General features: G+C 46.6%; 1 pseudogene; it reads right to left on the bottom strand.

Moving 5' to 3' along the window:
- Window positions 1–293: 293 nt before the first annotated feature.
- Window positions 294–13067, bottom strand: part of LOC141197716 (uncharacterized) — a 157510-nt pseudogene continuing 144736 nt past the window's right edge.

Here is a 13067-nt window from a genome sequence, read left to right as displayed (position 1 = left end):
TTGGGATCAGCCAGTCATCTGGCCCCATGGAAACTCTTGGGGAGGCCATGGTGGGACCCTGAGGTCTTCTGGCCTTGTACCTCTATGGACTGCTAGCTTCCTAAGCATGCCACTACCTTCTCTCTGTGGGGGCCCGCCATAAGCGTGGGGCCACTGGTTGAGGTAGTCACAGCTGTTCTATCCCAGGCGGGCCAGCAGATGAGGACTGTGTAATGTTGTACCATCTTGGGTATTTGCCTGTTTGGTGGTTCAATAAAGTATTGCCAAACTGTTTTACCCTCACCCTGTGTTGTCTGAGTGGTATTAAGCCCATGGAAGACTTCACAATGACTTTTTTTATTGCTCGACTTATAACTTTTTTATGCACTGTGTTTCTTTTGGATAACAAATCTAACATTTAATAAGTTTGCTTTTAGTTGCATTAAGTACCCACGATCTTGGGGAGAGAAAATAGCTTGGTTGTGTTACCAGGTAGCCAGAGGGCAAGTAGTGAACTGTTCAGGAGCTTGGGAAAGCTGGGTATGAATGTGTACCACTGTGTTGCCTAGTAAATGTGTCTTGCTGGCGTTGTAAAACAGCTAGTGGTGGCAGTGCATGGTTCATACGGCGGTAGCCGTGGGCAAGCTGCTGCTTCTCAACGCCCTGGCACCTCACAAACAGTGTCCCAGTCCATATGTAGTGTGCTGTGAAGTTTGCTTTGCAATCACATGTAGGCCAGAGGCCTCTGCTGTATCCACGTCCTTAGGTCCAGGATCAGCTGCACACACATCAGGGGACAACTGGTTTGTTATAATAAGGTCAATTTTACAGGACAGCTCAGATACAACAGTCTATAACACGCAGTTTCGGGCACAGCACTTTCCAGTTCCATCAACATAGTACATTTCAAGCTCTAGCTTACGTTCAGCTCGGACTATCCCTACTTGATCCTCCTGTTAGCCCCAGAGATTTCCCATCCGGCACCACAGCACTCCTGAGATCCGTTACATTTCCCCCTCCGGCTTCCTCTGTATAGAATGGATTAAGGTACACCTCTCAGTGCCTATTTCGGGCCGTAGGCCCCATACGTTGCAGGAATTTCCGTAGGAAATTTGGTACGACCTCCTGCTGCCAGAAAGATATCAACTCCACGTGCCCCCAGCTCACTGCAGCTTGAACCTTAACTTAACATGAACCTCACACTTTCTCTAACTAAACCAGGAAGTGATTTCCATTTTTGCTTGACTCACCCCCTCTAATGCTGGTCTGGTCCCAAACATTTAACTGTATCCTAACCTATACCTATATACTGCACACTATTAGTCCCACCACCGCCTATCTGCTCTAATGCTCTTATCTATCAATAACTAAGCCCTAAACTATGTTCTTCACTTTCCCTACCCCTTAGCTGAGTGTACCAGGTTACTTTAAGCATTACCAATACAATACCCACACAGCAGTATCTGCACCTATAACACTCTATGCATTTTACATTACACCATAAAAACACAATGCAACCGCATATTAGTATTCACAATACAATTGTGGTCTTCAGAGGCAGTCTCTGTCACACCCTTAAAGCAGCATAAAGGATGGCATAGATGTGTGGACCATCTGTATGGTGCGCTTAGCTCACTGTTGGCCCCATGCGATACATGAGTGGACGAGTAAGTGGGAAGCGGAGTCCCCCTTTTCGGGCGCATCCAAGGAACGTGTGTTGTGATTGAGTGGAGTTTGTCACAAACTGGTGGCAGCGGTAGTGGTTTTCATGACACAGACTAATGGAAAATTCGCTCATCTCTATTTCATAATCATCATTTAGTGCTGAAAATGGTTTCTCTTTCTCTTCTAAAACTGTGACTTTAATCTCACTGTAACTGTTGGATTTTTTTTTCGTAAAATTTGCCAATGAAATGATTTTAATAAACAAGGAAATTACTATATCCCTACATGAGTTTTTAGATGATGAAGAAGATATGATTTCCGAGAATAACGTTTCCCACATTCTGAACATGAATATGGCTTCTCTCCAGTGTGAATTTTTTGATGTTTAAAAAGATCTGATTTGTGGTTAAAACCTTTTCCGCATTCTGGACATAAATATGGCTTCACCTCTGTGTGAATTCTCTGATGTTTAAAAAGATCTGATTTCTGTGTAAAACATTTCCCACATTCTGAACATAAAAATGGTTTCTCCCCTGTATGAGTTCTCTGATGTGCAACAAGTTTTGAATTCAAATTATAACATTTCCCACATTCTGAACATGAATATGGTTTCTCTCCTGTGTGAATTCGCTGATGTATAAGGAAATATGATTTCTGCCTAAAACATTTCCCACATTCTGAACATGAATATGGCTTCTCTCCTGTGTGAGTTCTCTGATGTTTAAGAAGATCTGGTTTCTGGATAAAACATTTCCCACATTCTGAACATGAATATGGCTTCTCCCCTGTGTGAATTCTGTAATGTGTAAGCAAATTTGACTTATGGTTAAAACATTTCCCACATTCTGAACATGAAAATGGCTTCTCTCCTGTGTGAATTCGCTGATGACCACGGAAATGTGATTTGTGCTTGAAACATTTTCCACATTCTGGACATGAATATGGTTTCTCCCCTGTGTGACTTCTGTAATGTATAAGTAAATTTGACTTATGGTTAAAACATTTCCCACATTCTGAACAGGAAAATGGTTTCTTCTCTGTGGACATTATTTGATGTTCGACATCCCTTCTCTGGCTTTCATTTTGCTTAACAGTCTGTGATGAATCCAAATAGATGACGGATTGAAAAGGCTCAGATGACTGATTTCTGCTCTGAAGGGCTGGAGGTATAGCTGGAATAATGGCACGCTTTTCATGGGTATCTGGTTTGAAACAACAGTCATCTGCCAAGAATAAATCTGATTTTATTATTTTTCAATATCAATGCCTTATATTTTATAACATTTCTCTATAAATACTTCTATACAAATCAAAGTATAATTATTATTATTATTCTTCCTACTATATTTTGGGATAGGATTTTGGAGATGGGAATACCCCTTCAAGGCTGTATGCTTAGGACTTATCCAGGGCTCATCCAGGTGCCCCATTCCATTGTCTTTTTGTGATTATATTTATCCCTCTTCAATGGCTTTTTGTATTTTTATGTGTTTTCAATTGGAATCTAATAAAGTGTTTTTTTAATCTCTATATTGTTTCACACCTCTCTACATACAGTGTGACAAAGTCACTGACAAAGTACTGGAGGAGAGATATGTTTCACTGAGGCTATTAGCTTAAGTGATTTGAAACCTAGAAGTTTTTCTCCAGCACACTGTGTCATTCACCATATCTCCACCTCAGGGTGTGGTCTGGGATATAACCATCCTTTGGAATCTTTAGCTGTTCAGGGTGTCTGGAGAAGCTAACTCCAGAGAGGCACTCATCTGATGCTAAACAGAACAGGGTGTGTTTGTAAACCCTGAGTGGTCGGATCCCTGCAGACATATAGACTGTGCTATATATTTTATTTTGCTTTCCCGTTAGACTTTACATTGGTTTATGCCATGCTTGAATAAACCACTGAAAGTTTTAAAGGAGACAGAGTTCCTTTGTCTACCTCAGTGTGCAGCTGAGTAAACTGATCTACCACAGGCGGCGTTCGAATGCAGGCAATGTTCCAGGAACACGTGTGGCGGCTGTGGACAAACCGTATGTCCTGGGTAAAGGCGGCCATAAATCAGAAAATGGCAACAGACAGCACGGAGGAGCTTATCAAACACCAGGTCCAACAACAGCAGCATCAACAGCAACAGCAAGTAAATCAACAGCAGCAGTTGGCACAACAGGAAACAAACTGTTGGTACAGCAGCTCCAACAGCAGCAGCGACAACAATAGGAGGTGCTTATGCGGCAGATGGAACTCCTCGCAGAGGCCATTTGTGGGAGGCCAGCAGACCCTCCCCAAGTCCAGGTAATGACTCGTACATCTGGAAAGCAGTAAGACGAGCCATGGAAAAATGACCCCAGGGGAGGCATTTTTGACTGTTTTTGAATGGGTAGCAGAGCATGAGAAGCTGCCACAGGAGCAGTGAGTGGAGGTGCTGGCGCCCCAGCTAACTGGTGAGCCCCATAAGGCTTATTATGGCCTGGCATTACAGGATGCACAGGAGTATGCCAAATTGAAGTGCTGGAGTGACTGTGGATCAGAGCACAAAGGGTTCACAACTGGGCGTATTATGGTGATAAACTCCCTTGCTCCCAAATGTTCGATCTACTGCATCTTGTACAGAAATGGCTGCAGCCGGAGTCCTCCACTCCAGCCCAGGTCGTCGAGCAGGTTGTCATGGACAGATTTGTTCACTCCCTTCCTAGGCCGGTGCAGACCTGGGTTGTCCAGGGAGACACCCGGAATGCGGACAACCTGGTGGGCTTAGTGGAGAGGTACCAGGTGATCGAGAGGTCCCTAAGGAAGCTGGGCGGTGTTGCATCCCCATACTGGGGTACCCCGAAAGAGCCCGAATCTCAGAAGAGGGTAAAGTCACAAATGGGGAGAGTCCGAGGTCCTAAGAGGTTACTGAGGGGTTATCCTAGTGCCGAAGCCAGATGACGAGTGATGCTTTTGAAATGATTACAGGAAGCTAAATGAGGTTTCCAAGTACACGTATCCGTTGCCCCGCATGGATGAGCTCATTGAGAGGCTAGAACCAGCCAGATACATCACCACCCTGGATCTAACGAAAGGGTACTAGCAAATTCTCCTGTCCCCAAGTGCCAAGGAGAAGACGGCCTTACTCCTGACGGGTGCTTTCAGTACACCAGGATGCCATTCTGTATGCAGGGAACCCCAGCTACCTTCCAGAGGGCTATAGACTAGGTCCTAGCCACTCACAAAAAGTATGCCGCAGCTTCTTTGGACAACATTGTGATCTTCAGTCTGGATTGGGAAAGTCACCTGCAGAAGGTCGAAGCGGTACTGGATACGCTGAGGAAGGCAGGGTTTACTATAAACCCAAAGAAGTGCGCCATAGGAAAAAAAGAGGCAAAATACTTGGGCTATATAGTTGGAAGGGGCGAAATCAAGCCACAAGTAAATAAGGTAGAGGCAATCCTGAATTGGCCGCAACTGGTCTCCAAAAAACAGGTGCGGGCGTTTCTTGGAATTGTGGGATACCATCGGCGATTTATCCAGAATTTCACAATGATAGCCGCACCCCTCACAGACCTTCTTAAAAGCACGAAGAAGTCGATGGTCAAATGGTCTTCTAAAGCAGAGATGGCGTTCCAAGAATTGAAGCTCACCCTGTGTAAGCTGCTGGTCTTGATCGCACCAGACTTCAGTAAGGATTTTGTGGTCCAGACGGACGCCTCAGAGGTCAGGTTGGGAGCTGTGATGTCCCAAGAAGTTAACAGGGAGGAACATCCCATCCTGTACTCAAGCAGAAAACTTTTTGCCTGTGAGAAAAACTACACCATCGTGGGAAATGAGTGCCTGGCCATCAAATGGGCAATTGACATCCTGAGCCATTACCTGTTAGGCCAGACATTCAGGCTATTGTCAGATCATGCGCCCCTGAGATGGATGAGGGAAAGAAAGGAGAAGAATGCCCAGGTGACTAGGTGGTTTCTAACCCTCCAGGACTTTAGTTTTCATGTGGAGCACAGGCTCGGGAAGCTACTGTCATGCAAGGTGTGGGAAAGACTAAGTGTACACGAAGGAATATGGGGAAGGAAGCCCAGACACTAAGGAAAGAGGGGATGGAGACCTTCTAGGCTGATCTGATATCACCTTGTCTTTCCTACCGTCCCTATATTGGTTTCTCACCAATCACCGATCAGGAACCTAAAACCTTGTATCTCCCTAGAGCTAGGCCCTGATTAGGGAAAAGGGGGATGAGCGCTAGTCAGTCCCCACTAACAACTAAAGACAGCAAGGGGAGACAGACATAGGAGAAGTAACTTAGCTTGAGCCGACTTTAGAGAGATTATAACACATCCTCACAGCACCAGGGAGGAAGTAAGCAGACTGCAATAGCACCAAGCCATCACAGGAAACACATGAATATCACCAGCGCCGACCTATAGCAAACTGAAAGGTCAGCGTGTTAATTAACGCAGGAGGGAGGTAGCCGCTGGATCCTAGAGTGAGACAGCTTCTAAAAATGTGTCTGTAATGCCAAATGAAGAGATCTCCTGCAACCAACTGCAGGGCGACTGTCTGTCACATCTGACACACCCGTGACAGCTACACAGTAATGCAGATGCCCTGTCCAGACTTCCCTGTTTGGTGACTGAAGGTGACAAAACCCCTGGCTTTGGGCAGAGGAGATTAAGGTGAATTGGTGACAAAGTACTGGAGGAGAGGTATCTTTCACTGAGGCTATTAGCTTCAGTGATTTGAAACCTAGAAGTTTTTCTCCAGCACACCATGTGTTGAGAGGGGTTAATTGCCAATTTTAAAAAGCTGGGTATTTTGTGAACCACCATAGGGTGGGTGGGAGGTCATTCACCATATCTCCACCCCAGGGTGTGGTCTGGGATAGGTCATAGAAAATATTAAGAATCTCTCTCCCCAAGCCCATCTTCCCCCCTCCCTTACCGACCAACTGTCAGAGTAAAAGAAGCTCTCCATGCAAATTGCAGCACACACACGAGAGGTGGCAAACGCAATTGTCCAGGCAGTTAACATATGAATGTAGTCCCTAGTAGCAGAGGCCTGTGATGAATACACACCTGTGTGAGGAGGATGCAGCTCCTAGCTTCAAAAGAATTCTCTTTCACCACCAGGGCATCCCCATTTGCACATATGTTCAATCTGCAGTCTTGCCGGCACCAAGATGAAATATGGAATATCGGAAGTTCTATACTTCCGATAATAATGAGACACATATTTTTAGAGGCAGTGTCAGCTAAGGAACAATACACATTTTTCCGGATCTGTGAACCCTTCTGGTGAGCTATAATGCAAAAGTACAACAATAACAGACCGCAGCTATGCCATGTGTGGTCTCTAAAGAAAGGTAAATTCGTAATAAAAAATAAGGTATAACTTGCGAGCTTCTTCTATCAACCAGCGAAGAGTTATCGCAGAAATGATGGCTTTTAAAAAAAAAACATGAAGGGTGGAGCCCCGCCCACGTGAGGTCATCACAGGGGGGAGGGGGTGGGTAGGTCCACCCTTCGGCATAAAAGACCCAGCTGAAGATGGGTCCATACTCATTGCCGGGGGGTATATATTCTATAAGCAAGGGTTCCCGTTCGATAAGGGTCAAATCAATTGGAGCGCCTCTCCTCCAGCTAAACTGAATCGGCTCTGCGATCTGTATAGTAAGTTCTTCTTTAATCCCATTTATTTTGTGAAACTGTATATTCTGTACTGTAAATGTCTCCTTTTGTAAACCCTTTTGTATATTTTTCATAAACACTGCCTCCCTTTTGGATTAAATAAAAAATGTAATAGTTCTGTTTCTTTTGCTCTGTAATCGTTCCCTCCCCCCAAAGCCATACGCTACCAGAAAGCAGGCGTCCGGTCATGCCTGTATTATATTTTAAAACTGATCGGTGGTGGCAGCGAGTAATATAAATTGGGTTATTGTGAGGCTATCACTGATAGTACGAGGGCATATACACATATTCCATGAGTTGGAAGGTGGTGTGCATGCAGTATGCTCACTCCTAGCTTGCTGATAACTACTTAGTGAGAACGGCCTGCAGCCTCTTATGTTGATTGTCAGCCAATCGTGCAATTGTCCGGATGATGGGGCGCAGCAGAGAGCTGTTTGCTCAAGAGATCACAGTGGGTAGTCTCTGTGAGTAATCGGGATCCTGTGAATTCCTGACACGATATAAATAGCCAGTCTGTTGAATCATGTGTTGTTCAGTCTCTGGAGAGGCGCTCCTGTGTTGCTAAACTGAACTGGGTGTTTTGCTAACCCTGAGCGGGCGGATCCACTGAAAGTTTTAAAGAGACAGTGTTCCTGTGTCTACCTCAGTGTAGAGCTGAGTGAGCTGATCTACCACAACAGTCATGGCCGAAAGTGTTGGCACCCTTGAAACTGTTACAGAAAATGAAGTGTTTCTCCCAGAAAATTATAGCAATTTCACATGTTCTGTTATACACATGTTTATTTACAATGTGTGTATTGGAACAAAGCAAAAAAAAGATAAAAAATTGTTAGCACCTTGCCAAAATATACTTTCGGCCATAACTATATGTATTATATAAGACATGTCTAACCATGTAATGCTCTTATATTGGCATGCTCCTGCAATGTCACTTTTCTAACCAGCTTTCGCAACATAGTCCATGTGTTAGAACCCTCCTGTTTGTTTTTTCCATCTTGTGTTTTGCGGGCAGGTGATCATCTGCCTTTATATTCCAGCTCCGCCCTTTTGGCTGTGCTGGACTTCAGTGTTGTTTGACTGCTTTGCTAGCCAGGTGCTTCTGTGTCTATCTCTGTCAGTTCGATTGGTCCTTCTGGGACCTCTAGTACCTTTTTGTCACTTTATCCTTTTGTGTTCTGAAACAACTTTCTCTGTTCAGGAGGTGTCCCATTTTTGTTCCAGTCCTTAGTTCTTTTAGGGACCCCTTCCCTTTATGCTATAGGTCTTCGTTCAGACTAGCCGAGGACTAAGGCGGGTCTGTTCGCAAGGATCAGGCAGCCCGCTACATCGTAGGGATTCAGCTTACTCTTACTGTAGGGACAGCTTTCCCCTATCTTTCTGTAGTACTTGTTGCAGATCATAACACCATGGTACCGCTGGTGGAGATGCAGCACTAAATCCAGAGGGTCACTTAGTTCATTGTGTATGTGCCAAATTAACAAAGCTGTTATTAGCAATTTTTAGTTAAGCTGTTACCTGGTTTTGACTAGATTACCGGACCCTACTTCTAAATCTCTTTCCAGATCTGCCTACATACTTATTGTTGACCACAAAACGGTTTGGCTTCTCACTTGACTGCTCTTCCGGGAAGTGTACTGCTGCTAGATATTGACCTTGGCTTCTCCAGCTTAGACCACAGCCCCACTATCAGTATTTGGTCAGTATTTTTTCGCAGGAGTGAAAAAATAGTGACCGAATACTGACCAAATACGGATAGTGGGGCCGTGGCCTTAGATGTCCACCTGCCTGACTTCTGTGTGTGACCCGGCTCTCTTCTTGACATTCAGCTGTAATCTGGCAACTCACAACTACATTACAATTGGAGACATGGTGCCTTTCTGCAGCAAATAAAATTCCATTTAACCAATGAAACTGCTGCCAAAATGCGTTAATCAAAAAAGGTGAAAAAAAAAGAAGATTTTTTTGTTATGCATCAAATCTATCTGCAAGTAAAATGCACGTCAATTACTTGTGTGATCAAACTCTGTATCTACTGGTCACTACTCACCTGGGTGGTCATATGTAGGAATCTCCTCTTTACACCGCTCATCACCCCTCACATATGTCTCTGTAGTATTAATATGGGCCAGATCTTCACCCTGAAACAAATATGATAAAAGTCACAGACAGATGGAGAAGTCTCATCTATGATCAACTCTAATCCTGCCATCTCCACCGTTCTCATTACACAAGTATCTACTATATAATTGCCTTATCCCGTCTGTCTGTCTGTCTGTCTGTCCTGGAAATCCTGCGTTGCTCATTGGTCCGGCAGTGGCCAATCAGCGCCGCGGGATTTCTGAAAAAAGATGGCGGCCGTTAGCGGATCATCTGGCGGACGGAGGTCAGCGACACTGCAGTGGGGGAGATGAGCGGCGCTAGCAGCACAACTACCCCGACCGGCGCCGCTGACCTCCATGCGGCTAACGTCGGAAGATCAGCAGCTTGGCCCGCTGATCTCCCGACAGCAAGTGTAAACGGAGGACCGGGGAGCGGCGCCGCCGGTCGGGATGCTTTTGCTGCGAGCAGCCGCTCATCTCCCGGCTTCTCGCAGCAGAAGGAGCCGCACAGGCAGCGCCGCTCCCCAATCCTCGCTAATACGGAGCCGCACAAGCAGCGCCGCTCCCGGGCCCACACTAATACGACACTGATTGGTCGCGGCCGGCCACCGCGACCAATCAGCGAGATGGGCGGCAAATTTAAACGCCGCTCTGCTGATTGGCCGCGGCCGGCCACCACGACCAATCAGCGATTTTGGTGCCAAATTTAAACAACGCTCTGCTGATTGGTCGCGGTCGCCGGCCGCGAACAATCAGCAGTATTGGCACAAAATTTAAACCCCGCTCTGCTGATTGGTCGCGACCGCCGGGCGCGACAAAACAGCGATTTTGGCGCCAAATGTAAACTCCGCTCTGATTGGTCGCGGTGGCCGGCCGCGACCTATCAGCAATATTGGCGCCAAATTTAAACACCACTCTGCTGATTAGTCGCAACCACCGGCCGTGACCAATCAGCGATATTGGCAGCAAATTTAAACACCGCTATGCTGATTGGTCGTGGTGGCCGGCCGCAACCAATCAGCGATATTGGCGCCATATTTAAACACCGCTCTGGTCATTGGTCGCGGTTACCGGTCACGAATAACCAGCATTATTGGCGACAAATTTAAACACCGCTCTGCTGATTAGTTGCGGCCGTGACAAATCACCATTATTGCCGCCAAATTTAAACCTCGCTCTGCTAATTAGTCGCGACCGCCGGCCATGACCAATCTGCGATATAGGCGCCAAATTTTAACACCGCTTTGCTAATTGGTCGCGGTTGCCGGCCTCGACCAATCAGCGATTTTGGCGCCAAATTTAAATACCGCTCTGCTGATTGCGTCCGGTCGGCCGCATACCTATTCTAGAATACCCGATGTGTTAGAATCAGTCCACCATCTAGTAAAACATATAATACTGGTGGATAAAACAAGACTGAGCACAAGACCTTCACAGCCGTCTACACATCATAGGGGAGATCTCATGACACCTTCTCTCCATCTACCTGATGATCCTGAGGAACATTGGGGTCTTCTTGTTTACAGTCCTGTGGAAGAAGAGGACGGGGACATCTCTCTGGTGTTGTCCTCTTACTGGATAGATCTGGAGGAAACACATACAGGGACTAAATTCATTCTTTACATACAGATAATTATAGGCCGTGTGTATTTAGTCCTGTCTATTACCTGGTGATGTGAGGGGCTGAGGAACCTCCATCATGACGTCCTTGTACAGATCTTTGTGTTCTTCTAAATACTCCCACTCCTCCATGGAGAAATAGACGGCGACATCCTGACACCTTATAGGAACCTGACACATACAATGATACCGTCATCCCCCCGATCCCTTCATAACGTTACTGTATAATGTCCCAGCATTCCCAGCAGTGTCACCTCTCCAGTCAGCAGCTCAATCATCTTGTAGGTGAGTTCTAGGATCTTCTGGTCATTGATGTCCTCATGTATCAGGGGGTGAGGTGGAGGTCCCGTGATTGGGCTCAGGGGTCTTCCCCATCCCTCAGACACAGGGTCCTGACAGCGCTCACTAGAGGTCTTCTTCACTACTGTGTAATCCTGGTTATGGAGAGACACGTTAATAAATCTCACTCCAGACATTTCCAGAGTCCTCACCTCTCCAGTTCTGTCCATCTGTTATTCCCATAGATAAGAATGATGTAATGTGACGTCATCAGAATCTCTCACCTCTCCAGTAATCCGGAAGAGGATCTCTAGGGTGAGGTGGAATATCCTCTCCGCCATCTTCTTCTTGTCCTTCTCCATCCACTAAGGTTTAAGGTAAATTTTCTAGAAGATGGAAGATAATGATGTAAAAACAACTCGCTGTTCACACTTTCAGTTTCTTTAACTTCTTTTAACCCCTTCAGGTTTCTAAAATTTAGAAGAAGTGTCCGGAAACAGCATATAAGACCCCAAAGTCCTGTCGGGGGGGGGGGGGCGCTCTGCTCTGCGGCCGGAGACGGGTGTTATAGTGAGGTCACAGGACTCCGTCTGTTATTAGGGAGATTCTCACTTCTGGGCGATTTCACAACAAACTCATTTCTTCACATTAACGAGAAAAGGAAAAGGATCGTTCACTAATGGCCTCAATGTGCTGCGCGTGATCCAGGGAGCGGCTGCCGGAGACGTCTGGAGGAGCCTTCACTACATGAAGAAGATGAGAAGAAGATGACGTCCAAGAGACCGAAGCCGAATCCTGCTAGAGAGTAATGGAGACGGCACCGACCTCCACCTGCAGAGCCGCCACCACATATATGGCTGCTCTGTGTGCACAGGAGCTGTGATGAGGTCACAGGAGGGGAGGAGTCAGGGGTCACATGATCAGGGGCCTCAGTGGATGCAGGACTCTGCTGTGCTGGTTGTCATGGTGCTGGATGAGCTGAAGTTTATGTGTGGGGTCAGGAGGGGTTTACAGTGTGGATGTAGCAGAGCCGTGTGTGTACGAGGTGAACGGAGCGGAGCCGTGTGTATACGAGGTGTACGGAGCGGAGCCGCGTGTGTACGAGGTGTACGGAGCGGAGCCGCGTGTGTACGAGGTGTACGGAGCAGAGCCGCGTGTGTACGAGGTGTACGGAGCGGAGCCGCGTGTGTACGAGGTGTACGGAGCGGAGCAGCGCGTGTACGAGGTGTACGGAGCGGAGCCGCATGTGTAAGAGGTGTACGGAGCGGAGCCGCGCGTGTACGAGGTGTACGGAGCGGAGCCGCACGTGTACGAGGTGTACGGAGCAGAGCCGCATGTGTACGGAGCAGAGCAGTGTGTGTATATGATGTGTAAGGAGAGGAGCTTTGTGTGGGTTTAGCGGAGCCGCGCGCTCCCTCCTCACCCGACCTAACCCTAGTGACATCTTTTGGGCCCGTCTTAAACAGGAGATTTACGGTGAAGGACACTGGATCGCCCACAGATGGAGAAGCTGACAGACTCCATGTTTGGAGCTTCTGACTGTTCTCCTAAGTCTCCTGACATCCAGGAGCTCATACACAAGGGGCTGATGTCCATCAACTGCTGAAAGACAAAAATGAGCAATCACACATTCTTTTTATTAATCCACAAAGAAGTAAATGTCCTAGAAATCAAGACTGAGGGGCTTTTGTCTCTTCACCTTGACCGTGAAGCTTCTGATCAATATATCCCGATTTATCTATCTGCACCCTCTGAATAGAG

Source organism: Phyllobates terribilis, unplaced genomic scaffold, assembly GCF_046119375.1.
Source record: "Phyllobates terribilis strain yellow unplaced genomic scaffold, ASM4611937v1 Scaffold_86__1_contigs__length_6382490, whole genome shotgun sequence".
In the NCBI taxonomy this organism is placed as follows: Eukaryota; Metazoa; Chordata; class Amphibia; order Anura; family Dendrobatidae; genus Phyllobates; species Phyllobates terribilis.
The sequence above is the reverse complement of the archived record's forward strand: the minus strand, read 5'-3'. Positions and strand labels throughout refer to the sequence as shown.